The sequence below is a fragment of the Mytilus trossulus genome, chromosome 9, assembly GCF_036588685.1.
Source record: "Mytilus trossulus isolate FHL-02 chromosome 9, PNRI_Mtr1.1.1.hap1, whole genome shotgun sequence".
In the NCBI taxonomy this organism is placed as follows: domain Eukaryota; kingdom Metazoa; phylum Mollusca; class Bivalvia; order Mytilida; family Mytilidae; genus Mytilus; species Mytilus trossulus.
In genome coordinates, this window is record NC_086381.1 from 69,710,113 (window position 1) to 69,738,005 (window position 27,893).

At 34.2% G+C, this 27,893-nt stretch overlaps 1 protein-coding gene across 2 annotated transcripts in view; it reads left to right on the forward strand.

The window, feature by feature from the left end:
• LOC134683323 (soluble guanylate cyclase 88E-like) overlaps positions 1-27,893 on the forward strand; it is a 184,018-nt gene that overhangs the window by 23,472 nt on the left and 132,653 nt on the right. Inside the window, exon 1 of one of the 2 annotated variants that reach the window (XM_063542542.1) lies at positions 6,452-6,842. The exons of the other annotated variant lie outside the window; for it this stretch is intronic. The gene's annotated coding sequence lies outside the window, so the exon portion shown is untranslated. Of the gene's footprint in view, positions 1-6,451; positions 6,843-27,893 lie in introns of those variants that run through there. 2 annotated transcript variants of the gene reach the window in all.

Sequence of the window (27,893 nt, forward strand, 5' to 3'; positions counted from 1 at the left end):
AATACGTATACATATAGTCACTTTTCCCCCATGCCAATCTTTCCCCCTATATTATAGATATCACCGTATATATGTACACGTCTGAAAATTAAACCGAACAGTGTTAGAAATAGGTTTATAGATACACATTTTTAGTTCTTTTACATTAACACAAGTCCTGTCTACAGGTTTACCAGTCTGTCTATGTTTCGACTAATCTGTCTTTCTTTGTGTCCCTTAGTCTTTCTACATTATCTACTGCATGTCTGTCTACATGTCGAGAAGTATGTCTACATATTCACCCGTCTGTTCACATGTTTACCATTCTGTCTACATATTCACCCGTCTGTTCACATGTTTACCAGTCTTTCTACATATTCACCCGTCTGTTCACATGTTTACCAGTCTTTCTACGTATTCACCCGTCTGTTCACATGTTTACCAGTCTTTCTACATATTCACCCGTTTGTTCACATGTTTACCAGTCTTTCTACATATTCACCCGTCTGTTCACATATTTACCAGTCTTTCTACATATTCACCCGTCTGTTCACATGTTTACCAGTCTGTCTATGCCCACTAGTCCGTCTATATTTTCACCAGTTTTGAAATAGCTTTAAGTAGCTGCGAGTACTTTTATTTCGGTGCTTTCCCAGTTTCTATTGTTTTTGTGTAAGTGATTATTGTTGAACGTATCAACATTTTTAGTGAAGCCAATTGTAACTGGAACTTTTTCCTTGCGGTGTGTTGTCCTAGGTTGGGTTCATTGGGGAGGGTTGAGTTTATGGCCACCACATTGTTTATGAACCAATGCCCATTCCAAAGCCAGGAACATGTAGTACCGGGTACAGTGGTTGTTGTTGGTTCATGTCGTTTGAGTTTGTTTTTTTGTAAATTATTTTGTAATCAATAAGCCTGTTAGTTTTGTTTGTTTTGTTCCCTAATTTTTATGGTCGGAGCTTTTTATAGCCGACTATATATGTTGTTTTTCATTTTGGAGGCCGTATGGTGGCCTTTTATTACTTACTACAAGGTCCGTGTAGCTGCGGTGGATATTTATATCATTAGTGCTAGATCATGGTCGACCCTATATAGATCTATACACCTTTAGAGCAGGTGGAATATTCTTGTAGATCTTGTACAGCGAGTCACAATAATGGAGGTAATTCCTGTACTTCCACGTATCCACTGCACGTCTCCCATGCTGGTTGGAGAGGGGGTACATATCTCCCCTAGGTTTGATGAAGTTTCACCCTTATCGAACTTCTTCTCCTGAATGAAAGCTTCAAGGCGATGAGTATTTTTCTCTATCCATGCCTTTGATGGGTACTTTTACCTTGTGGTACAAAAATGATTTATCATGTAAAGTCAAAATCTTCAAACTGACCAAAAGTGGTTTAAGTAGTTGTATTCATTAGGTCAATGATACCAAGGGTTCACGAATGAGAATGGATAGTATCACTGCATCAGAATGTGCTTCGTGTGTATAATGTAACTTGTATGTATAGATGGTATATATAAATGCATATCAATTTATATTAATACGATGAAGCTTTGGTACCGCTAAACTAATCAAAAAAGTTAATATTCTTTTTTTAGGATAAAATTTCTAACTGACGTCGCCGACGTTATAAATTTATAAAGGGGAAAAACTAGCTTATCATGCCGCAAAGGGGAAAAATTGGCCTGATCCTCGTTTTCCCCCTATAACGTTGAGGGGGGAAAGTTGGATCATGCCAATTTTTCCGGGGGGAAATATTGGATCGATCCAGTTTTTCCCCCAGGAAAAATTGGCATGGGGGAAGAATGGCTATAGGACACCGGATTTGTAATAACATAAGCAACACGACGGGTGCATGAGATGTGTGGATCAGGATCTGCTTATACTTCCGGAGCATCTGAGATCACCCCCAGTTTTTGGTGGGGTTCGTGTTGCTTAAACTTTAGTTTTTTATGTTGTGTCCTCTGTACTATTATTTGTCTGTTTGTCTTTTTAGTTTTAGCCATGGCGTTGTCACTTTATTTTCAATATATAAGTTTGACTCTCCCTCTGGTATATGTTGTCCCTCTTTTTTAGCACCCTTAATTTCGTCTCATTTAATTTTTTTTGTGCATACAAAATGTAAGAAATGTTATAGTAGCTAACTGAACATAAAAAGGATCAAGAATGTTAAAAAAGTGATATGCAAATAAAAACACAAAAAAATGGTTCATCATACAGGTATATATTGCAAATTGTAAAATGTTAAAAGACCAGTGAAGTATGACATTTTCATTGCAATAAAAAGCATAGATTTTCCTATAAAAGGTTGTACTCTTACTTAATGTAGGGTAACTGAAGGGTCTGTGATGTGTACCAACCTTTCCCAGACAATGGTAGACAGTGGCGTCCTCCCCGATGGACTGTGGTGACCACAGCCATGAAGGAGAAGAACACGTCTACTGTCATAGCCATATTGACATTTCTTATGTGGATGGGAAACAGTCGCATACAGAGCATTCACTGGAAATGAATGGGATTTTTTTTGTGGAAGCGGTGGTTAGGGTTATCGGTTTTGGGCTAACGTTGAGGGTTAGGCTAAATGTCGTAATTGTGTGTGTGTGTGTGATATAGATGAGAGTGGGTGATAGGAGAGAGTATGTGATAGGAGAGAGAGAGAGTTTATGAGAGGAGGAGAGTGTGTGCGAGTGAGAGGACTGATTAAGTGTAAGGGTGTGTTTTGGAGAGAGGAAAGAGATATAACGACGATGGTGGAATTCTATACTTCCTTTCAAGACCACATTTTGTAAAAGTCATTCTATTAGTGTAAGAATAATACATTCCATCAATTGTAACTGGAATCTGTTTGTATGTCATGGTGTTTTCTTCAAATGAGTTTGGTTGGATACTTGATATAATTTGCTTGTGAGCAATTGGTGATCGAAATTAAGAAGTATATTGAAAATATTCCGCGAAATGTGACTAAAACAGTAAAAAGGAATTACGTGTCAACTCCAAATAAAATATAAACATTCAGACTTAATCAACCGAAATTTAGTTTGCTTGTTACTTAAAATATCTTTATAAAGAAGGTTGAATTTAAAAAACAGACTGAATCTTAAATCTATTTGGATAATATGTTACCCTTTAATGTTCTATGGATCTTGATGTTATCAGTATGCACTTTTTGCTAATGAAAAATAAGATCACTGCAGCAATTCCTTTTTTCCACTGATATAAAAGATATAATGTATACTTCTAAATCTAACCGCTTCTCTGAGACTTCTAAGGTGATTTGTCAAGAACAATACGCATGATATTTGTACTTAACATTTGCTTGTGATTGATCTTGGAAGTCTCTGGTGATATAATTCTCCTCTTATCCTAACTTCCGTCGATGTAAAGCTTGACATATAGCATTGAAACTTGTTTAATATTGAAATATCTCTTTTCGTTAATTTGACCGTTTCATTCACGATTACCTCACATTTCCTTTCTTTTACAATCAATGAATTTAATGAATTTGTAACTCCTTTCTTCTTTTAATGAAGTCTGAATAGAAAACCTAAACTCCAAAATATCAAGACACATGAAAAATGTTTTTTTTTAAAGAATGAAGCAGGGTATTTATTGACGAGGGGCTTGTACGGAAAAGAGAGACGAAAGGTAGCAAATGGATATTCAACTTACCAGGTAGCAAACAAATTAAAAAACGACGAACAGACAAACAACAGTACACAAAGCAAAACATAGAAAACTAATGACTGAGCAACACGAACCCCGTAAAAACCGGCGTTAAATCTCCGGCGATTTGACAGAGTAAGCAGATCCTGCTCCACATGTGGCATCGTTGTATTTCTCATCTTAGAACATAGCCGATCATAAACTGAATTTGATAGGTCAAAATGACGGGATTTTGGCTACAACAATTGAAAAATATCCGTCGTCCGCTGTGACACAGATATTTTATAACGGCCAACTATGACTTGTCAGAAGCCTGTAATTCAGCGGTTGCCATTTTTGGCTGTGTTACATATATGTTTTTCGTTTATTTTTTGTACATTAATTATGCTGCAAGTTTTCTCGTTTGAATTGTCTTACATTTGTTATTTCGGGGCGTTTTAATAGCTGAATATGCGGTATGAGCTTTGCTCTTGTGAAGAATTGCCTCATTGGCAATCATACCTTATCTTCTTTTTTATATGATGTAAATAAACTCATCATAGATACCAGGACTAAATTTGTATATACGCCAGACGCGCGTTTCGTCTACAAAAGACTCATCAGTGACGCTCGAATCCAAATAAGTTTAAAAGGCCAAATTAAAGTACGAAGTTGAAGGGCATTAAGGACCAAAATTCCTAAATGTTTTGCCAAATACAGCTAAGGTAATCTATGCCTGAGGTAGAAAAGCCTTAGTATTTCAAAAATTCAAAATTTTGTAAACAGTTAATTTAACAGTCCTTATGGAAGAACAATAACCAAAAACAAATCCTTTCACTTACAACACGTACGCTATATTAGTTTCACTTAAGGCTTATTGTGAAGAGAGAGTGGTTATTTTTTGTCATTTCTAAAAGATAAAGTGACTTTTTCTTTGGTCCCGCAAGTCTCTAGAGACACGTTATGCCATACAGATACGTTGTCGAAACTGTAGACCAGTGCAGGAGCATACATTTCTAGCACTGTCCTTAAAATCATTCGTGCTCGATTCTGAAATTATATTTCCCTTTCTTCATCTGCAAGTATACATGTATATGAGGATCCGCACGATTCAACTGAAAAAATCAAATGTGATAACTAAAGGCTATTTTAAATAGATTATATAGTTTTTATATATATGTTACAGTAATTACTAAATAATTAAGTAAATACTTGTAATTACTAGTCAATTTAGTAATTACAGGCCTTTACCGATCGTTTCAATTATTACAGGTAATTACTGATTTTTTCGTAATTTTTACAGCTATTTACTAACTTGATATTTTTGCCGTAAAATGTTAGACATAAATCCAGAAACCAAATAAGAAACTCACAAATTACAGCAACCAAACATGCATATTGTCAGCAATTAACGTAGAATGAATGCCTATTTACACTATGAATATAAGTTACTTATTATGACCTGACAAACTGTTCTTGGTCATTTGTTTGTATTGCTGAAAAATAAGATTTCTTGGATATCCAAATTGTGTATCAACACTCGAAATGGGAACAGTAAAGTTATCAACAACTTGAACAGGTCACACAATTTAGTTGTTTTGGACAACCATCTGTTTGTCCTGTTTGATAATTTTAAGCCAGTTGTATGGCGTTAAAGTTCAATGTAGTCTGAACGATGCAAATATCGCAACATACCTCTAATGTTAAATCTGCTTGAAAATATGCAGAAACGTTGTTGCATTCGTGTTCTTATTGTTGTAAATGGACATCTATTAGAAAATCTTGCAGATGACTCTTCGTGCAATGTTATTTGATTTTGATGAAACTTTGCTTGAATGGTCAGGTTGAGATCATATCCTTTCATCAATGGTAACCATGGTAACGATAGGAACTTCGGATTTTCTCAAGTTCATTTGTAGATTCACTTTCTAAAATACTGACATTTCATAGAATTCTCAAATAGAAATGAAGACTCTCATTCTTCTGAGTGTTTAAATACTCTAATAGCAGACATAGCATATGTACAATGTATGTAGTATAAATCACATAATATCATCAATGATATTTAGACAATAAAGGTGTGATCAAACACATAAAATGGTTCAAACAACCTTTTCATCAAGTCATACTAAAACAAAGTAGCTCGGCAGACTACAAAATTAGCAACTGAAATTATTTTTTTGCAGTGCTTTCGAATCCTATAGAATCACCCTACTTCAAATCACTTCTAGATAATAAAAAATGTAAAAACAAGGAATATTAAGAATAAACAGATCATAGGTGTCTCGTAAGGTGATTTTAGAGGGAGTACTGTAACATATACATTTAGAACAACAGTTTACTGCAGTAGTATTTACGGTAGAAATTGTTTCTACCGTGGGGAGTTTTTTTTTTCATTTCAGTTTTATCAATAAATCTTCATAAAAAGAATGTTAACTGCTCAAATGTTGAAAAATATAAAAAGAAAGAAAATAAAGTACTCTTAAAGAATAAATGGTTCTTTATGTATTTTTTTATAAAGTTAAGCAATAAACATGTCTGAAAAGCCTATCCTGGAGAATACTACCTATTGTCCTATTACATCATATCTTAGTGTAACGATCATTGACTATGATTAGCATTCTAACACATATTATGATAACTACTTCCGATCACTTCAAGATAATAAAAAAATGTAAAAACAAGGAATATTAAGAATAAACAGATCATAGACATATATCTCCCTTCTGCCAATGAAATTTAAACCACCTGAAACAGCAGAATGCTCGTTTATTAAGTAAAAACGATTTGTTATACTAATCTGAGAATTATCAGTGAATATCATGTAAAAGTTTTAATCTGTATGATGTGAATGTTTTATAAACACAGGTGGAACAACTTTGCATGTGTATCTATTTGGTTTATTCTAAAAGACATAATCTAAGCGATAACAACTACGTTCCGATTTTGTACGATTTTTTTTTACATTAACGATTCCAGTTTAGGACATATCGTCCATTTACGTTTTAAAACAAAATGAAGAAATAATTAGATAGAAGGTGAAATGCAAGTTAAGATGTCTCTAACCCTGACAATAGTGATCTATTGTTTAAATAAATCATCGGTTTTATGATAGTGTTAAGTGTTACACTAACTTGTACCGTTCCGATAGAGTGATTAGATTGATTAACAGATTCATTCTTTGTGAGGAATTATATATTTGGTGTTATTTCCATAAAAGGTAAGTTTTTGAAAACATTTTTTTGTCTTAAAGTTACTTGTCCTGTTAAAGATTTATTTAGAAGTATTAGTAATTAGGACTCCAGCCTTTAGGGGTGTTGTATTAACGTTTTTATGTCGGTAAAAGAGGCCCTACCCTTTACGTACTGCTTTTAAGTTATACGAAATTAGAATCTTCCATTTCGGTTAATTTTCGAGTTAATATGTCTTCGAGGACAGGGGAAGCATTGTCACACTTGTTCAGTTACAGCATATATTGTAACATTTACAACATTAAGTCTGGGTGCGAACCCGGGACCATTGTCACATGCATTAAGCATACGCTCTGCCATTTGCGATTTATGTATAATTTAGAAACGAAAGTTGTTGATGCGGATATAGTTTAACTATAGGCAAGGAGATGGAATGCTACACGCGTATGAATTAATGTGGTTTACATGAGAAAATATTTTGATTGACACGAAGATTATTATTTATGACCACCAAACAAGGGAGAAAATGTTGTTATTAGACACAATTCAACGGTTAAAATGTAAATCATTTATTTTTAAAAATCTTTAACTTTGAGATTGGGGAAAGGCGAAAAAATATAAAGTCCTACTCAACTTGGAGAGAAGCCTTCTGAGGACCGATTCTCTATCTTTACCACTGTCTGAAGATAGTTTCAAGTCTGTTGTAATATGTAATTCATTACCTTTTCCGTTCTGGTAGATCCTGAGATAGGAACTATTAAAGACTTTCATCTGTATTGTTTTCTAGGTTTTGTTTGCAATCCAATATAAAAATCTTTATGCAATGATCAATTAATACTAGACTTTTTGATGAATACATGTATACCCTTGAGAGTATAGTAATGACGCAATGCAGCGTTCATGGATTTGTGATTCGTTCTACAATAAAGAAATTAGACATATATAGCAATTCTTTTATTTTGCTTTATGTTTCTAAACCAAAAAGCATTGACAATTACAGATGATAACTTTGAAGATTTATTTACTTATGCTCTTTGACAGCATGATAAAACGTTATCTGAAACAACAAAATCTTTAAGAGACACAATTATTGGGAAAATTGAGGAAAAAACATACAAATATAAGTGTTGACATGAAACAGATGTATTCTATATATCTCGGTCATATATTTAACATATATAAATATTATATGTACTAATATAAAAAGACCTATAGATAGATTGTGACTTTCCATTTGAAATGCAAATGATTTTTATACGACGGCAAATTTTGAAAAAAATTTCGTCGTATATTGCTATCACGTTGGCGTCGTCGTCGTCGTCGTCGTCGTCCGAATACTTTTAGTTTTCGCACTCTAACTTTAGTAAAAGTGAATAGAAATCTATGAAATTTTAACACAAGGTTTATGACCATAAAAGGAAGGCTGGTATTGATTTTGGGAGTTTTGGTCCCAACATTTTAGGAATTAAGGGCCAAAAAGGGCCCAAATAAGCATTTTTTTTGTTTTCGCACAATAACTTTAGTTTAAGTTAATAGAAATCTATGAAATTTTGACACAAGGTTTATGACCACAAAAGAAAGGTTGGGATTGATTTTGGGAGTTTTGGTTTCAACAGTTTAGGAATTAGGGGCCAAAAAAGGGCCCAAATAAGCATTATTCTTGGTTTTCGCACAATAACTTTAGTTTAAGTAAATAGAAATCAATGAAATTTAAACACAATGTTTATGACCACAAAAGGAAGGTTGGTATTGATTTTGGGAGTTTAGGTCCCAACAGTTTAGGAAAAAGGGGCCAAAAAGGGACTCAAATAAGCATTTTTCTTGGTTTTTGCACCATAACGTTAGTATAAGTAAATAGAAATCTATGAAATTTAAACACAAGGTTTATGACTATAAAAGGAAGGTTGGTATTGATTTTTGGAGTTTTGGTCCCAACAGTTAAGGAAAAAGGGGCCCAAAGGGTCCAAAATTAAACTTTGTTTGATTTCATCAAAATTGAATAATTGGGGTTCTTTAATATGCCGAATCTAACTGTGTATGTAGATTCTTAATTTTTGGTCCCGTTTTCAAATTGGTCTACATTAAGGTCCAAAGGGTCCAAAATTAAACTTAGTTTGATTTTAACAAAAATTGAAACCTTGGGGTTCTTTGATATGCTGAATCTAAAAATGTACTTAGATTTTTGATTATTAGCCCAGTTTTCAAGTTGGCCCAAATCGAGGTCCAAAATTAAACATTGTTTGATTTCATCAAAAATTGAATAATTGGGGTTCTTTGATATGCCAAATCTAACTGTGTATGTAGATTCTTAATGTTTGGTCCAGTTTTAAAATTGGTCTAAATTAAAGTGCAAAGGGTCCAAAATTAAACTAAGTTTGATTTTAACAAAAATTAAATTCTTGGGCTTCTTTGATATGCTGAATCTAAACATGTACTTAGATTTTTGATTATGGGCCCAGTTTTCAAGTTGGTCCAAATCAGGATCTAAAATTATAATATTAAGTATTGTGCAATAGCAAGTCTTTTCAATTGCACAGTATTGTGCAATGGCAAGAAATATCTAATTTCACAATATTGTGAAATAGCAATTTTTTTTTAATTAAGAGTTATCTTTCTTTGTCCAGTATAGTAAGCAAGAAATATCTGCAAGAATTTTTTTTAATTGGAGTTATCTTTCTTTGTCCAGAATTAACTTAAATCTTTGTTATATACAATATACAATGTATATTCACTTTTTACTACCAACTAATAAATTTAAATAATCTTTACCATTCAGTGATAACAAGCAGTTTTTTTACATCTTAATATTTTATGATGTATTTAAATGAGTAGTAATTGTTGCAAACTCCATTAGAATATTTTAATTGAAATTAGTTTTGGAATAAGGGAAAGGGGGATGTGATTAAAAAATTGGGTTCAATTTTTCTCATTTGAAATTTCATAAATAAAAAGAAAATTTCTTCAAACATTTTTTTGAGAGGATTAATAGCATAGTGAATTGCTCTAAGAGAAAACAAAAATTTTAAGTTCATTTGAATACATTCATTCTGTGTCAGAAACCTATGCTGTGTCAACTATTTAATCACAATCCAAATTTAGAGCGGAATCCAGCTTGAATGTTGTGTCCATACTTGCCCCAACTGTTCAGGGTTCAACCTCTGCGGTCGTATAAAGCTACGCCCTGCGGAGCATCTGGTTTAATTTGCATTTAAATGATTTTTTTTTGTGTTTTAACGCCACTTTTAAGCACCGCTTTGAGGTATTTCGTGGTGGCTTGTTTTTCATTTGCAAGCAAATACTATACAATTAATCTCTTTTGGTGAGGTAAACACAAATTAATATAGATAAAAGTAGAAACGAACTCGTTCATTTGGATTTTTCTAGGTTTGTTTAATTTCATATTTTTATATTAAATTATATGTTAATCGTCATTTTTACCTGTATAAGAATGATATTTTGTGGATCGAATCGGTCAATTGATTTACCTTTGTTTCACTTTCAATGTTAACATTCTTTTCTTTTAAATAACTCAACATGCACAAATCTCTAGATGAGGGTTTAAATTTGAGTTCACATCAATACGGATTCAATGAGGTCGAATTATTCACTTGTAAGTGAATAGTTCATCATCACTGTTTCTTAACTTATTTTGACAAAATTGAACCATACTGGTTACTTAAAGCGAATTATCATTTCACTATTTCACTTTCATTTAATGAATGGTTATCATTTAGTTTGAATTTATTGAACCATAAAATTATTTTTGACTTCACATCTTACATAATCCGCGAACGGATGATGTAAAATGTGAAGAGTCAAAAAATAATTTTATGGTTCAATAAATTCAAACTAAATTATTGCCATTCATTATCAATAAATTTCTATCAAAAATAAGGCTTAAAGAACTTTTTATATTATTTATATTAACAATAGCAACGTACACACATGTTGGCGTACGTCAGAGTGGTCGTGTCGCCATGAAAATTGACAACATTAAAATAGAAGTAATACTTTTAACCAATCAGAAAACAGTAAATGCACCAATTTTTTTTAATGATTGATCAAATGAAATACATTTCAGATTTTTTTATATATCTCGTAGCTAGTGTCCCTTTAACAGAACATTTGTTCTTAGTTTATCTTAATTCAGATTATAAATGAAAGATTTGTCACTGGACGTTAAGCAAACAGCAATCAAACAATCAAACTATATTGGTTTGAATGTTTACCCGCTGCATGGGAAAACACATATATCAAAAGTAAAAATGTATAAATTAATGGCTATATGGTAAAACATGTTATACATTTAGTTGTAATTTCATCGTGTTGTTCTTACAAGTGTATATGGAATATATCAAATTATATTATAGACGTTAAACACCTCCTTTAGAAGTGAAGTAACATTTGAACTTTATTATAATGCAGGAATCCGATTTGTAATATTAGCATACTTTTTCTGATATAAGTGACTTATGAATGTCGCTTTTAAATATTTAAAATAAGAAATATGTCAACTAGGTGTTTTTATCAGACACCAACTAATAAATCATTACTTATTTTTACAAATTAAATCAAATTATGATAAATGCAAATGACATGTTTCCGACAACATGATAATTATTATACAATTATAGCCTTTGCATGAGGTCGAAACAAGGATGACCCGAAAGAAGTATATTGACTCAAGACGACGTCCGAGGTCAAGATACTTCTTTGGTCGACATATCCTATATTGACCTTACACAAATCCTATAATTGTTATAATATAATAATTAATTTCCGACCATACTTGTATCAAAATCGTCAGTGTAATATATTAGATCATTTGATTTTGTTGGACGTTTTTGTTATAGGTATCACAATGACTCCTAAACAATAACAAATAAGTTGCTATTTTATATATTTTTATGTTTTTTGTTATAATATATTTTGTGTATTTGAAGACTTTTTTCTTCAGATAGTTGATAAAAAGGATACACTTTTTAAAACTTTTAAACAATATCATGAAATGCAATACACGACGTTACAGAGTATAGCTGTTTATCGGATATTTTCGAAATAACCGTGCAATGTGCTTTTTCTATCCGCTGATTTTTTTTTATCGACCTTCAAAGTCTAAGTTCAAAGGCCGTTATTCTGCGAAAAGTCTGAGGGACGGGACAAAACAAAAACTCACTAAAAATCGAAGTCAACATAATTAACAAATGTACCAATACTCAATACAAAAGTCATGATAATAAAGCCCGGACAACTGTTTAATTCGAAAATAACGAAAATGTATGAAACCTTCTGTCCTGGTCACCATTTATATGAAGCGATGCATACAAAATCAATAAAAGAGCTTCACCTAAAATTCAGACTTGTTATGCAGTGCATAGCCGTTTAAAATTATATCACATTAAATGCAGCCATCCTTTATATTTCTTAGTAGAATAATTTTAAGGATTTGCGATCGTTAAAACTTGATCACATGATTTTTTTTCAGTTTGCACGCCGTCGAAAACAGCATGTTTCTAAAAATACATTCTAGAAATCATTTAACATTGTTCATTCCCGGTGGCGGATCCAGGATATTAGGTTGGAAAAGGGGGGGGGGGGGGGGGGGGGGCTGAGGTCAAATTTTCGAAATATTCTTGTAGAGTGGGTGCAATGAAGATATCTCGCTAAGCCAAACGTTGCGAGAAATAGTTTGTGGTATAATTAGCGAGAAATAGTTTGTGGTATAATTAGCGAGAAATTAAAGTTTTAAGCATAAACCGCCTAAATCCACCCCTGACAACAATCTAAAATCACCATAATAATCAACATGTTCAATATACATTCTAGTGGATACACATCATGCATGCAATACAAAGTATATAGTTATCAAAGGTACCAGGATTATAATTTTATACTCCAGACGCGCGTTTCGTCTACATAAGACTCTGAGTCTCATCAGTGACGCTCAGATCAAAATAGTTATAAAGCCAAACAAGTACAAAGTTGAAGAGCATTAAGGACCCATAATCCCAAAAGTTGTGCCAAATAAGGCTAAGGTAATCTATTCCTGGGATAAGAAAATCCTTAGTTTTTCGAAAAATTCAAAGTTTTGTAACAGGAAATTTATAAAAATTACCATATAATTGATATTGATGTCAACACAGAAGTGCTGACTACTGGGCTTGTGATACCCTCCGGGACGAAACGTCCACCAGCAGTTGAATCGACCCAGTGTTAGGACGAGGGAATAGTGATTGGTTGACCAATAGAAGGGCGGACCGACGGACGCAAAGTGAGACGAGACATATGACAATAGCTCACCTGACCAATATTGGATTTTGCAAACGAACTTGAATTTCTATCTTTACTAGCAATTTTTAATTGTCTTTTCATAATTTTCCGATTTTCGGAGGTTGCATATAATTCGCCGAAAATCTCTAAATCAGAGTGAGCTGCTCTTACGAAGTTATGTATGATGGGTTTATCATTGTACATGTGTATGCTGTTCATAAGTTCATTTGAGAGCTTAATATCTGTTAATACGATAAATGTACGATCTTGATATTTTCAAACTTAAACTCGTTTACGAAGGTAAATTTGTGATAACGTTTTGCGTGGAAATAAAATTCTGAAGTCCTTTTCTTTCTATTGTTTATGGTCTCTATTCTGTCAAAAATTGATCAAGGTATATACTAGTCTCTTCGTCTAACACACACCAACTAATTAATTAGATTTTTCTTTATAATTAATTTAATTGATATTGTATTGACTTTATGACCGAATATTTATATGTAATACATTGTATGCTTTTAAAAGAACATATGCATACAAAACTATGAATATCCGTGATTGAGACAACAACCACACATAGCCATTAAAAATCCAATCTAGTAGGTAAAAATACGTCCTTCGACAGTTTATAGGTTACAATACGTCAATACGTACGTCAACAGTTAATAGGGTCCTTCAACAGTTTATACAAATCGTGCCGCAGCAGACGAAAGGAAAATTTGCAAGTTGATCAGGAGATTTCTATATTTTTATATTAATTAAAGACGCTAAGATTACAAGAAAGCTAGTGCAACAAGCTATGAAGTAGAATATTTTCAATAACGTATTCCAATTATTGCAAAATTCAATTTTAAATTTTACACGAAGAACACTGATCACCATTTTCCTAATACATTATTAACATATGTCATATTACATGTGTGTCATATTACATGTGTAATATATAAATTAAGGACTTTCACTCAGTTTATATGGACCTGTTAGATTATATTGACACTCGGACTTCGTCCTCGGTCAATATAATCTGAACAGGTCCATATATAACGTATTGACCTCGTCAAAAGTCTATAATTGATTAATGCGCCCGTCAACAGTCTATAGGTTACATACGTCGGTCAACAGTATAAAGGTAACAATACGTCCGTAAAGTTTATAAGTTACAATACGCTCGTCAACAGTCTATAGGTTACAATACGTCCGTCTAAAGTCTATAGGTTACAATACGTCCGTCAACAGTATATAGGTTACAATATGTCCGTCAACAGTTTATAGGTTACAATACGTCCGTCAACAGTTTATAGGTTACAATATGTCCGTCAACAGTCTATATGTTACAATACGTCCGTCTAAAGTCTATAGGTTACAATACGTCCGTCAACAGTATATAGGTTACAATATGTCCGTCAACAGTCTATAGGTTACAATATGTCCGTCAACAGTCTATAGGTTACAATACGTCCGTCAACAGTCTATAGGTTACAATACGTCCGTCAACAGTCTATATGTTACTATACGTCGGTCAACAGTCTATAGGTTATAATACTTCCGTCAACAGTCTATAGGTAACAATACGTCCGTCAACAGTCTATAGGTTACAAGACGTCCGTCAACAGTCTATAGGTAACAATATGTCCGTCAACAGTCTATAGGTTACAATACGTCCGTCAACAGTCTATATGTTACTATACGTCGGTCAACAGTCTATAGGTTATAATACTTCCGTCAACAGTCTATAGGTAACAATACGTCCGTCAACAGTCTATAGGTTACAAGACGTCCGTCAACAGTCTATAGGTAACAATATGTCCGTCAACAGTCTATAGGTTACAATACGTCCGTCAACAGTCTATATGTTACTATACGTCGGTCAACAGTCTATAGGTTATAATACTTCCGTCAACAGTCTATAGGTAACAATACGTCCGTCAACAGTCTTTAGGTTACAATACGTTCGTCAAAAGTCTATAGGTTATAAAACGTCCGTCAACAGTCTATAGGTTACAATACGTCCGTCAATAGTCTATAGGTTACAATACGTCCGTCAAAATACGTCCGTCATCAGTCTATAGGGCTACAATACGTCCGTCAAAAGTCTATAGGTGACAATAAGTCCGTCAACAGTCTATAGGGCTACAATACGTACGTCAAAAGTCTATAGGTGACAAAACGTCCGTCAACAGTCTATAGGTTACAATACATCCGTCAAATACGTCTGTCAACAGTCTATAGGGCTACAATACGTCCGTCAAAAGTCTATAGGTTATGATACGTCCGTCAACAGTCTATAGGTTACAATACGTCCGTCAACAGTCTATAGGTTACAATACGTCCGTCAATAGTCTATAGGTTATGATACGTCCGTCAACAGTCTATAGGTTACAATACGTCCATCAACAGTCTATAGGTTATGATACGTCCGTCAACAGTCTATAGGTTACAATACGTCCATCAACAGTCTATAGGTTACAATACGTCCGTCAATAGTTTATAGGTTACAATAAGTCCGTCAAAATACGTCCGTCAACAGTCTATAGGGCTACAATACGTCCGTCAAAAGTCTATAGATTACAATACGTCCGTCAACAGTCTATATGTTACAATACATCCGTCAAATACGTCCGTCAACAGTCTATAGGGCTCCAATACGTCCGTCAAAAGTCTATAGGTGACAATACGTCCGTCAACAGTCTGTAGGTTACAATACGTCTGTCAACCGTCTATAGGTTACAATACGTCCGTCAATAGTCTATAGGTTACAATACGTCCGTCAACAGTCTATAGGTTACAATACGTCCGTCAACAGTTTATAGGTTACAATACGTCGGTCAACAGTCTATAGGTTACAATACGCCCGTCAACAGTCTATAGGTTACAATACTTCCGTCAACAGTCTATAGGTAACAATACGTCCGTCAACAGTCTATATGTTATAATACGTCCGTTAACAGTCTATAGGTTACAATACGTCCGTCAGTCTATAGGTTACAAGACGTCCGTCAAAATACGTCCGTCAACAGTCTACAGGTTACAATACGTCTTTCAACAGTCTTTAGGTTACAATACGTCCGTCAACAGTCTATAGGTTACAATACGTCCGTCAACAGTTTATAGGTTACAATACGTCGGTCAACAGTCTATAGGTTACAATACGTCCGTCAACAGTTTATAGGTTACAATACGTCTTTCAACAGTCTTTAGGTTACAATACGTCTTTCAACAGTCTTTAGGTTACAATACGTCGGTCAACAGTCTACAGGTTACAATACGTCTTTCAACAGTCTTTAGGTTACAATACGTCCGTCAACAGTCTATAGGTTACAATACGTCCGTCAACAGTTTATAGGTTACAATACGTCGGTCAACAGTCTATAGGTTACAATACGTCCGTCAATAGTCTATAGGTTACAATACATCCGTCAAATACGTCCGTCAACAGTCTATAGGGCTCCAATACGTCCGTCAAAAGTCTATAGGTGACAATACGTCCGTCAACAGTCTGTAGGTTACAATACGTCTGTCAACCGTCTATAGGTTACAATACGTCCGTCAATAGTCTATAGGTTACAATACGTCCGTCAACAGTCTATAGGTTACAATACGTCCGTCAACAGTCTATAGGTTACAATACGTCCGTCAACAGTCTATAGGTTACAATACGTCCGTCAACAGTTTATAGGTTACAATACGTCGGTCAACCGTCTATAGGTTACAATACGTCCGTCAACAGTCTATAGGTTACAATACGTCCGTCAACAGTTTATAGGTTACAATACGTCGGTCAACAGTCTATAGGTTACAATACGCCCGTCAACAGTCTATAGGTTACAATACTTCCGTCAACAGTCTATAGGTTACAATACGTCCGTCAACAGTTTATAGGTTACAATACGTCGGTCAACAGTCTACAGGTTACAATACGTCCGTCAACAGTCTATAGGTTACAATACGTCTTTCAACAGTTTATAGGTTACAATACGTCGGTCAACCGTCTATAGGTTACAATACGTCCGTCAATAGTCTATAGGTTACAATACGTCCGTCAACCGTCTATAGGTTACAATACGTCCGTCAACAGTCTATAGGTTACAATACGTCCGTCAACAGTTTATAGGTTACAATACGTCGGTCAACAGTCTACAGGTTACAATACGTCCGTCAACAGTCTATAGGTTACAATACGTCTTTCAACAGTCTTTAGGTTACAATACGTCGGTCAACAGTCTACAGGTTACAATACGTCTTTCAACAGTCTTTAGGTTACAATACGTCCGTCAACAGTCTATAGGTTACAATACGTCCGTCAACAGTTTATAGGTTACAATACGTCGGTCAACAGTCTATAGGTTACAATACGTCCGTCAATAGTCTATAGGTTACAATACATCCGTCAAATACGTCCGTCAACAGTCTATAGGGCTCCAATACGTCCGTCAAAAGTCTATAGGTGACAATACGTCCGTCAACAGTCTGTAGGTTACAATACGTCCGTCTAAAGTCTATAGGTTACAATACGTCCGTCAACAGTTTATAGGTTACAATACGTCTGTCAACCGTCTATAGGTTACAATACGTCCGTCAACAGTCTATAGGTGACAATACGTCCGTCAACAGTCTGTAGGTTACAATACGTCCGTCAACAGTCTATAGGTTACAATACGTCCGTCAACAGTTTATAGGTTACAATACGTCGGTCAACAGTCTATAGGTTACAATACGCCCGTCAACAGTCTATAGGTTACAATACTTCCGTCAACAGTCTATAGGTTACAATACGTCCGTCAACAGTTTATAGGTTACAATACGTCGGTCAACAGTCTACAGGTTACAATACGTCCGTCAACAGTCTATAGGTTACAATACGTCTTTCAACAGTTTATAGGTTACAATACGTCGGTCAACCGTCTATAGGTTACAATACGTCCGTCAATAGTCTATAGGTTACAATACGTCCGTCAACCGTCTATAGGTTACAATACGTCCGTCAACAGTCTATAGGTTACAATACGTCCGTCAACAGTTTATAGGTTACAATACGTCGGTCAACAGTCTACAGGTTACAATACGTCCGTCAACAGTCTATAGGTTACAATACGTCTTTCAACAGTCTTTAGGTTACAATACGTCCGTCAACAGTCTATAGGTGACAATACGTCCGTCAACCGTCTATAGGTTACAATACGTCCGTCAACAGTCTATAGGTTACAATACGTCCGTCAACAGTTTATAGGTTACAATACGTCGGTCAACAGTCTATAGGTTACAATACGCCCGTCAACAGTCTATAGGTTACAATACTTCCGTCAACAGTCTATAGGTTACAATACGTCCGTCAACAGTTTATAGGTTACAATACGTCGGTCAACAGTCTACAGGTTACAATACGTCCGTCAACAGTCTATAGGTTACAATACGTCTTTCAACAGTTTATAGGTTACAATACGTCGGTCAACCGTCTATAGGTTACAATACGTCCGTCAATAGTCTATAGGTTACAATACGTCCGTCAACCGTCTATAGGTTACAATACGTCCGTCAACAGTCTATAGGTTACAATACGTCCGTCAACAGTTTATAGGTTACAATACGTCGGTCAACAGTCTACAGGTTACAATACGTCCGTCAACAGTCTATAGGTTACAATACGTCTTTCAACAGTCTTTAGGTTACAATACGTCGGTCAACAGTCTACAGGTTACAATACGTCTTTCAACAGTCTTTAGGTTACAATACGTCCGTCAACAGTCTATAGGTTACAATACGTCCGTCAACAGTTTATAGGTTACAATACGTCGGTCAACAGTCTATAGGTTACAATACGTCCGTCAATAGTCTATAGGTTACAATACATCCGTCAAATACGTCCGTCAACAGTCTATAGGGCTCCAATACGTCCGTCAAAAGTCTATAGGTGACAATACGTCCGTCAACAGTCTGTAGGTTACAATACGTCCGTCTAAAGTCTATAGGTTACAATACGTCCGTCAACAGTTTATAGGTTACAATACGTCTGTCAACCGTCTATAGGTTACAATACGTCCGTCAACAGTCTATAGGTGACAATACGTCCGTCAACAGTCTGTAGGTTACAATACGTCCGTCAACAGTCTATAGGTTACAATACGTCTGTCAACCGTCTATAGGTTACAATACGTCCGTCAACCGTCTATAGGTTACAATACGTCCGTCAATAGTCTATAGGTTACAATACGTCCGTCAACAGTTTATAGGTTACAATACGTCGGTCAACAGTCTATAGGTTACAATACGCCCGTCAACAGTCTATAGGTTACAATACTTCCGTCAACAGTCTATAGGTAACAATACGTCCGTCAACAGTCTATAGGTTACAATACGTCCGTCAACAGTCTATAGGTTACAATACGTCCGTCAACAGTTTATAGGTTACAATACGTCGGTCAACAGTCTATAGGTTACAATACGTCCGTCAATAGTCTATAGGTTACAATACGTCCGTCAACAGTCTATAGGTTACAATACGTCGGTCAACAGTCTATAGGTTACAATACGTCCGTCAATAGTCTATAGGTTACAATACGTCCGTCAACAGTCTATAGGTTACAATACGTCCGTCAACAGTCTATAGGTTACAATACGTCCGTCAACAGTCTATATGTTATAATACGTCCGTTAACAGTCTATAGGTTACAATACGTCCGTCAGTCTATAGGTTACAAGACGTCCGTCAAAATACGTCCGTCAACAGTCTACAGGTTACAATACGTCTTTCAACAGTCTTTAGGTTACAATACGTCCGTCAACAGTCTATAGGTTACAATACGTCCGTCAACAGTTTATAGGTTACAATACGTCGGTCAACAGTCTATAGGTTACAATACGTCTTTCAACAGTCTTTAGGTTACAATACGTCGGTCAACAGTCTACAGGTTACAATACGTCTTTCAACAGTCTTTAGGTTACAATACGTCCGTCAACAGTCTATAGGTTACAATACGTCCGTCAACAGTTTATAGGTTACAATACGTCGGTCAACAGTCTATAGGTTACAATACGTCCGTCAATAGTCTATAGGTTACAATACGTCCGTCAACAGTCTATAGGTTACAATACGTCCGTCAACAGTCTATAGGTTACAATACGTCCGTCAACAGTATATAGGTTACAATACGTCGGTCAACAGTCTATATGTTATAATACGTCCGTTAACAGTCTATAGGTTACAATACGTCCGTCAGTCTATAGGTTACAAGACGTCCGTCAAAATACGTCCGTCAACAGTCTACAGGTTACAATACGTCTTTCAACAGTCTTTAGGTTACAAGACGTCCGTCAACAGTCTTTAGGTTACAATACGTCCGTCAACAGTCTTTAGGTTGCAATACGTCCGTCAACAGTCTATAGGTTACAATACGTCCGTCAACAGTCTATAGGTTACAATACGTCCGTCAACAGTTTATAGGTTACAATATGTCCGTCAACAGTTTATAGGTTACAATACGTCCGTCAACAGTCTATAGGTTACAATACGTCCGTCAAAAATATATACATCAATATAAAATGCGTGTATGGGACCTTTTAAATGTTTTTGTAAACTCCTTTGGATTTAAACAATATATTTCAGTAGAACTAATGATCATAGTTATTAATAATATGTAAGCAAGTTATATAGCGTTGTAAAAAAATGGTTATAAATGGGCATTCGTTGATTCATAGTGTTCTATGATGTTTCAATATGCTTATAGATTTTTTACTAAACCTTTGAAGCAGGGATATAAGTATCTCACAACATCACAAATTGATCCAACTGTTTTACTTAGTTTTATATCAAATATTGAGATTTATTGTAGAAGTATGATACCATCTGCAGAAATTGTATTAAAGCGTTTTTCCCGAATCAAGCTTTTAACGATACTATCATTTACAAAGCTAACTTTATTAAGAATTGGCCGCAAAAGTTGGTCTTTGCTTTAAAAAGAAAGTGACAATATAAAGCATCTTATATTGAAGTACAAAAAAAAGTAGAAACTTTTTTTTATACTTTTCATACAAACCGTTGTCTTACTAAAAGTTTGTTGAAAATCGAAGTCAAACTAGAGGTGTTTATCAATTTTGCCAAACCACCCATTTTCTAAAAGACAATATCTACCTGAATTAAGAAAATGAAGTTTTTATAAATTCAAAATCTATGTTAGCGTCTTTTTGTCGTATCGGTTTTGGATACACTAACGACAAGTTGTGTTCATTAGAAGTTCGTGTCAGACTATTCTTGTGTACACTCTTCAGTGAGGTAAAACAAACAGATGTTACAAAAATCAAAGACAGTCGTAAGAGGAAATTATTTTAGCATGCTGCTTTGATTATTATACGAATTTTATGTTAAACAGTATAACATTGTTTATGTTTGTTGGTATATTTTTGTTTTTAATACTGTCTGTATACAGTTAAGCCCCAGTCACACGGTCACGTTTTACTACGTTTTACTACGTTTTAAAATGCTACGTTTCAACTATGTTTTGAATATAAATGTCCCGTTATTTTGAAAGCTAGGTTTAACTAGGTTTGTGGTACGTTCTTATCACGTTTTGCGACGTATTAGTACTTGTAGACCTGATTTCCACCACGCAATGATACGTTTCGATACGTAGTTATCCCGTTTTGTTACGTTCCGCTAAGCTTTGATACGTAAAACAAGGTTTTAATTTTTGCTACGTTTGTTGTAAAATTTTCAAAACATACGGGACAGGTCCCATTTTAAACGAAGGATCACTACTTTTCGATACGCTTCGTTACGTATATTCGCGTTTTGCTACGCTGAGCGTTTTTTTCAAATCGAATTTCCTGTTTCATACACATTTCTCGGTAGCAATTTGTGATTTTCGTGTGAAACTTTTATAAATTTACATCGTATCAATGTATGCTTTGTAAAGAAAACACTTTCACAGCCAAGACAGATACTGACCTAATTTTTCATCCGACATCTTGGGTTGACCGTGAATAAAGTAAGTTAACGGTCATCAGCTTTACCCCAGTGATACATGCGATGTATTATAGTAAAACTGCTAGATGTTGTTGTCTATTCGTTTGATTTGTTGTATCATTCTATTTTGCCATTTGATTAGGGACTTTCCGTTTTGAATTTCCTCGGAGTATTTTTGTGATTTTACTTTTGGCTATATGTGTTGTTTGGTGCTGTCCCGTTTAATCATACATGCATACAATCTAGAGCTATAAGTCTATAACAGACACCAAGCTGTACTACATCGACCTGAGTACACACTTTTGTATTGAAAATGGAAAAAAATACCGATGATTACGATAGAAAAAACAAAAAGGTTAAAGTCATAAGAAACGAGTGACCGGTGAAAAATAATGTTATTCCAATTCTTAAACCAATGCACACAAACATCATAAACTTAATCTTCTGTGCTCGAATTTATCATTTTTTTCGTGTAAATTTCGTATAATCGTCATTTTTTTTTCAATCGGTCAGTGTTGTTGTGAAAATATGGCAGGTAATTAAAGTTCGTGTTTTGATGCCGAAGTTTAACGAATGTCACCTGTTTGCCAACAATTGACGAAAAATAAACAAAAAAAGCATGGAAATTGAGCACGTGTTTAACATGTAAATAGAGAATAATACATGGCAAAATCCGTATCATATGTCGTATCATCCCGAGACATCAATATCAGCCCGAGGGCCTTTAGGCCCGAGGGATGATATTGGTCGAGGGTGATACGGCATGTGATACGGATTTTGCCATGTATTATACGCTTTATCATATATTTCAACAGAAGAGTATTATATTATATGAACTGTTTTCTGATCCATAGCACTGGGTTACCTTCAGTTCTGCTTTTGCCTTGTTTCAAAGCTTTAAAATAACTGCTCAATTATTTATACGAAACACCTAGGTTACCTTACAATCTGTTGTTTTGAAAATATTTAGTTTATTATTGTATATACTTGAGTGTTTTGTATTTTTTATAGTTGCATTTAGTGTGCCAAAAAATATGTTGTAAAAACTTGATGTTCGTGACGTCACATACAATATGAAAACTTTATGTTCGTGACGTTACATACCAAACAATGACGTCATTAAAAAAAATTACCTATTTTTAGAAAAAAAAATCTTAAGCAAAAAACCCCCCAAAAAACTGACTTTAGTTAAAAAAAAAAAAAAAAAAAAAAAAAGGTATGCGATACGGGATTTACCATGCGATACGGGGTATGCGATACGGGTTAAGCCATGCGATACGGGGTATGCGATACGGGTTTAGCCATGCGATACAGGGTAGGTGATACAGACTGGAAAAAAGAACCTTTATTAGATATACAAAATAGCTGTATTTTGTACTAAATATATGATAAATTCAGATAATAGTTTATTTTAAGGACATCCATGCGTATAGTGGTCACCGGATTTTTACGAGATGGGTCACACTGAGGTCACCTTGCATACGGAAAATATATCGGGGGAATTGCTTGCTGGAAGGAAGCAATTCAAATAAAGTAAACTTCTTCTAAATATGAATAAATTAAAGAATTTTCTTCAGGAAAAAGTATATGTACATAAGTTTTACAATGAAAACTATCCCTTGAGTTATAAAAAACATATGCATTATTTTTTTTTGATTTGAGGTTTCATATGACTTTAAGTGATCAATTCAATCATTAAGTTTACGGTTAACAACAAGTCAGCACATAAATAAGCAGAGTACACGATATAGTAGATTTATCAGATAATAGTTATCCCCTGAATTATGTAACAAGTAGACAAAACAACAAACAGCGTTCAAAAATAAACACTTCAAAGAGAAGTTTTCACCTGTAATACAGATAACTATAATTGCTAGAGCTCTTTATCTGGCAGTAAAATTGAGTTCATTGATTATGTTGGATTTACGTGTAACCCACGTTATTATGGTTAATGTTGAACTAACCTACATTCTTATTCGTTTCTTCATTATTCTTAACTACCCAACATACACGTTTCTAGCTAACTGGGGGGCTCGTTGGTCGAGTTGTTTGCGTAGTGCGATTGAAACTTCATAGAAGGTTGTTGATTTTCGCCAGGCACTCTGATTTTCTCCATCATTCAAAATAGACCCCCACGATAAAGCATATATAGCTAATTACCAACAATCAGTCAATCAATCGATCAATCAATCTATCAAAACTACATTAACTATTAACATCAACAAGAGTTTACTCCTGTGATAATAAAGGTTCCAAATAAACGCATCTAATGAAAATAGTAGTGCTGCCTTAAAATGTTTCCAAAGAACCAAACAGATAAACAGATAAAAACAGCTGTGAATCAATTTGAAAGACATAATCAATATATAGAAAAAAGTAAAATCACAAAAATACTGAACTCCAAGGAAAATTCGAAAAGGAAAGTCCCCAATCAAGTGGCAAAATCAAAAGTTCAAACACATCAAACGAATGGATAACAACTGTCATATTCCTGACATGGTACAGGCATTTTCTTATGTAGAAAATAATGGATTGAACCTGGTTTTATAGCTTGCTAAACGTCTCACTTGTATGACAGTCGCATCAAATTCTATTATATTGTCACTGAAAAGAAAGGTAATTAACTTCTATAACATTAAAATTCAATGTGCTGAAGTACTGAACATCGGATGACTGCAAGTTCTTGTGGATGGTCACAAGCATTTGTCTCAGAAAAAAAAATCACATCTCTATACCTGAAAGTGGGGTAAATGTAGAAATGCATATTTTTTCTGAGACAAGTTTGTGCGTGGATGATGAAATATGACATTTAATTCAACGTCACCGTGACAACTATTATATTGTAGTGATACAAAAATCAGTATACTCTGAATTCGATTTTTGTAATAGATTGGATTTGAGCAGGCATTCATATTTTCCCGCAAAATGTTGAATCATATTGCCGTAATTTGTGCTGTGTACAAACTTTTTTTTTTTATTAATATCTTTTAATATTTTAACGAACCAAAGACAATATAAACCCTTATTTAATTCACTTTAACTTATTTTATTTTTGAATTATATTCTATCATATTGAAAATATAAAGATATCCGCTCTTTTGGTTATTGAAGTAAATATTTTCAAATTGCTCATCCGATGGAGTGCTTCGAATAAAAAACGGAGGTAAATACCTGACCCGACCAGAACAGCACAGTTATTCTTCCGAATGCGTTAACACAATTTTTCTGTACGTGTTCATAGATATTAGGATGTTTTACTTGTATATATATTTCTTACGACAAACATTTTCGTATTATTAGATCAAGTTCAAAATTCAGTGCCGATCAAGTAATTTTGAAAGAATAATGTTCCTTAATAAACATTAATTATATGAGTAATTCCCCGTGTACAGTTCTTTCCAGAATTTTACTATATCTATTTCAAAGATTTATATCAGTTATTCCGAAAATCAGTACAAATCATTTATTTTTGAAAGCCTTAAGGTTAGATTTTGATTTGACTTTTTTTTTTTTATGGAATATTGCATTGTAAGCCCTCCAAATCCTTTTTTTCAAATGCATGTTGTGAAATTTATATCAAAGATTTATTTGTTTAACTGTTTATTAAAAATACACTCAGATGTAGATTTCCGGAGTAACAGGAACGTCAAATACATATGTATATTTACACATAACAAAGAAGCGAAATGAATAAATTACATGATATGAAACAGTATGAATATTTCTAACAAAACTACAAATTGACCCGTTAACAAAAAGTCCGTGCAATCTGTAAAGTTTGAATAACCTCATAATCACATGAACAGTATCAAATGATAATGGATATATATGACTATAAAAAGTACTACATATGTGATGATTTAGAGAGAACGTAGCAGTTTAACCACTGTTGGGATGAAATAGAAAGGTTAGTCAATAAATTTAAGTTGCTACATTTCAACATTCCCAAAAGATTTGTTCATATTTGGGTTGATCCTATAGTAATTAAGAATGTAAACATTTCTTATTTCAATAACATCAGCATTGCAACAAAGAACTGTATGCAATGCTACTTATCTCAAGGAACAGTCTGACAAAGCTTACTTCTTTCAATTTCTGGAATTCTATTCCATCTCCCCGTATTAATAGGAAACTTAATGTTACAAGTGCGAAGTTTGCAAATATAAAGTCTATAAAAGGAGTAGACCCCTTTTTTTGGCCCCAAAATAGAGCAGGTTTACAAAATTGTGAAAATGTAATCTTTTAGCTATTTATTGGATAGAAGAATACTTCTGCTACATAAATATGGGCTGTTTTTGACAATATAATGCACATATATCGAGTACTAGCATCATAAAGTCATGCTAAATTACTGAAATCATCACAATTTCAGCATTTTTGTTAAATTCTAGACGGTTTCCGTCTTAAATGAAAGTGGCCGCATTCGTGTTCATTCATTATATTGAGAAGTAAGTTGTATTTGATGATAATACATAACATATATAAAGGTTGAGGATGAACACGGATGCGACCACTTTCATTTTTAACAAAAAACAACTGAAAAGTGACGTTTTTTGGCATATTTGATAGATTTTTCATATTTAAGCTTGAATCGGAGCGTTTTTAATGACTAAATCAGTTAAAATCTTTCCCATAAACTAATTGAATCAATTGAAATAGACACTTAAGTGATTGAAAAGTGTCCAAAATCATTCGTTAGATGAACATGAAATTTGAGGCCAAAATCGGTCCTTACCGGACCTACTCCTTTCTAATTTAAAAAAAAAAGTTCGATACAGAAGTCAGGTAAGCATTTTTTCAATGCTTCAAAAGGCCCTTCTACTTCTACTGTTGGTACGGTATAACAAAAATGCGCCCTCAGTGAAATAACCTTCTCGTGTTGACAATTTTGGATATTCAGCATTTCAACGGGCCATAATCGTATAATATCATACCTGCCAGACAGATATGTACACCTTACAATTATTCAATACCCATAATATAAATGAAATATTCATTCGCACACACAATTTTTCGGTACGTGTGTGTACATATTAATGATTTTGTTTTACTTATATGTTATATATTTCGCACGACTAACATTTTCATGTTATTTATTTCTGTTCTTAAAAATATTTTCATGAGTATTCATTGAAGAAATGAATTTAATACAAGCGATACAAAATGTTATTTCGCACTCGATAATATCCGCGGATATATTATATTGGAATGGTATTCTTTTATTGCTTTACGTTTATATTATACCGTTATTCTAGAACCAAGTTTTTTTCCCGACGTAGTCGGTATAGTTTCGGTTTGTGCACTTTGAACTTAAGGACGCTTCACTATGGCAACAGACTACGCATGCTCGAAAATCCTTTCTGTGATTGGACAAAATGCTGTCATGGTGGGTGATTTGGTTGTGTTTGAAAAAACGTCTCTAAAATTATATCGTGATGGAAAGCAAGTGAAAAATTATAAATATTTGAACTAGATCTTAAAAAGATTTATATTTTTATTAAAATAATTGTTTCCCTAATAGCTCTTTGCATCCATGACAGCTGTTTATTCGGGACAATTATATAATTATATAATTATTAATGTAAACTTTGTTGTACGAACTTACATGACTTTTAGAACGCGCCTACGCATGTGAGATTTCCGCGGGGTTTTGGTGAATGTAAACAGAAAGATACTACTTATACTACAAATAGTTTCTAGCTTTGTTAACCATGAATTAAGTTTAATGTAAACAGTAGTAAATGTATATTTTTTTCTTTTTATTTGCACTTGATTTTTTGACAAATAAATTTTTTAGGTGTCATCACAATATTCTTATATGAGGTCTTATATATTATTGCCTTAATATAACCCG